This window comes from Nicotiana tabacum, chromosome 24, assembly GCF_000715075.1.
Source record: "Nicotiana tabacum cultivar K326 chromosome 24, ASM71507v2, whole genome shotgun sequence".
NCBI lineage: Eukaryota > Viridiplantae > Streptophyta > Magnoliopsida > Solanales > Solanaceae > Nicotiana > Nicotiana tabacum.
The window spans coordinates 53177321-53179567 of NC_134103.1; the positions used below are offsets into that span (position 1 = coordinate 53177321).

Genomic DNA, 2247 nt, shown 5'->3' on the forward strand with positions numbered 1-2247 from the left:
ACTCCACGAACACACGTATGGTTGGTTAATGCATGGTGTACATAATCCCCCATTAGTCGTGTCAATTATGTGTACCTGCTTCTGGCCTAATTCATTAATCTTCTTGGTGAGGATACTTATTTGCGTCATCAGAGTGGCCATATTTTCGGCTATGGAATTGTTCGGGTCCAATGCTATTGAGTGAACTATAGGGGTGATTGTGAAGTCTCTTGTCATCCATCCTGAGTTTTGAGCCATTTTATCTAGCAAGACCTTACACTCTCTAAATGAGTTGCTTAAAAATGCTCCACCTGCTGAAGCATCAACATTGTCCTTCAAGTTGTTCGTCAATCCCATGTAAAGTCGTTGTCCCAACATCTGATCTGGAATGCCATGATGTGGACACTTAACAAGCATACCTTTGAATCTCTCCCACATTTCTTGTAATGTTTCAGCTGGTTTCTGCCTGAAGCTCAATATCTCATCAACCTGCTTGGCAGTCTTATTGGGTGGGTAGAACTTATTCAAAAACTGCTTGACTAATTCCTCCCAAGTTGTGATGGAATTTATGGGGAGCGAATTAAGCCATTTTTGGCTTCTCCTGTCACTGAGAATGGAAACAACAACAATCTTATTGCTTCCGTGTCACATTTGGTTGCCTTTGCGTGACACAAATCGACAGAAAATTTTTCAGATGCTGCTGTGGATCTTCAATATAAGACCCGGAGAACAGTCCTTTGTTCTACAGTAGATGTAGCATATTGTTTGTGATTTGAAATGACTCCGCTTGTATCTGAGGGACTGCAATTGTAGTTGCCAAATTTTCAGCGGTGGGTTGTGCCCAATCATACAAAGCTGCTTCTGGCACAAGAGGTTCCACACCCTGATTGTTCGGGTCATTCATATTGTTTCGATTGTTTTGATTATCCAAAGTGTCACCCATGTCCGGTTCAATTTGTTCTCTTGGATGATGTTGTTGTTTGTCATTTTTGTTTGCACAATTTAATTCCTTGAAATTTTCTCAGGATCCGATAATGCTTAAAACAATTCACTAGGTCTTGAAGAGTTTCTAGGCATACGCTTATAACACACAAGACCACAAATGTTAGAATTTCAATGTAATGAATAAAAATGGAGAAAATTGACTAAACTAAGAATCCTAACAATTCTTGTAGCTGCAATTAGTAACACTATTGCTTTCCATGGCAACGACGCCAAAATTTGATCACGCCCAACTATGCCTCCTAAGAGGACTAAGCGGTCGTTGCAAATATAATCCGGTTTACCAGTCCGGAGTCGAATCCCACAGGGAAATAACGTGTTAATTACAACCAATAGTTTTATATGAATTCAAGTAATCATCCTTCAGAAATATTATATAACAATTTGAGAGTTTACTAACTAAGATCAAAGTAAGTAAAAATGCAGTAATTTATAACTAACAAAGCAAATAGTGCAAATAAGATTTGGAAAAATCTAAGGTTATGATTTCCCCTATTGTCGGAATCTTCCCTGCTACATTTCCTATAAATTCGCCTAAATATTCTCTACCGATCGTGAGTACTTTAAGTATCGTAGCTCTCTCTCGAGCAACTACTATAATTTACTAGACGTATTCTCTCGAACTACGCTAGCTGGCACTAATTTACCGCTCACGACAATCGCACCAAGACTTCATTATCTCTAATCCCGCCTTTAAACCCTCCGTATCGATCTCTCAACTACGTTAGAAGTGGTGTTGTTCAACAACTACCTAAATATGTACTCTCTCTCTCGAGCAATATACACACTAAATATGCACAGTTAATTGAGAGATCTTCAATTAACAACAATGAAAATATAGTTGAACAAGTAGAGAAAATCAAAGGCAAATCTATTTTAAATGTAGTAGAAAATCATCCTCCAACGGGTTACATCAAACCTTAGATTAAAGAGTTTAGCTACTCATAACACTACTCAAAAATACATAAACCATTGTCAAACCAATATTCATAGAAATAAAGATAGAAAAGTAGAGAGAAACTTTTCGATACGTCTTCTTGAATGAACTTGAGGATCCTTTGGGCTCAACTTTGCTTCAACAATGGTGTTTCTTGCCTTCTCAAGTCAAGTGTGTGGCTGCAATTAGGGTTGAAAACTTTTATATTACGTCCCTAAGACAATTGACTAAGTTACCCCTCAAGATAAAACGCAGGCAAATTTGCCCTTGTGCTATAGCTGTGCTTCGCACTGGGCCTGGTTGTGTTTTCCAGATTTTTCTGTGCTTTC

The 2247-nt window shown here is 38.3% G+C and overlaps 1 non-coding gene across 1 annotated transcript; it reads left to right on the plus strand.

Moving 5' to 3' along the window:
* The first annotated feature begins 367 nt into the window (after nucleotides 1–367).
* LOC142178634 (small nucleolar RNA R71) lies at nucleotides 368–474 on the plus strand. The gene has a single exon (XR_012706905.1). It is a non-coding gene; the product is annotated as a small nucleolar RNA R71 (small nucleolar RNA).
* Nucleotides 475–2247: the final 1773 nt, after the last annotated feature.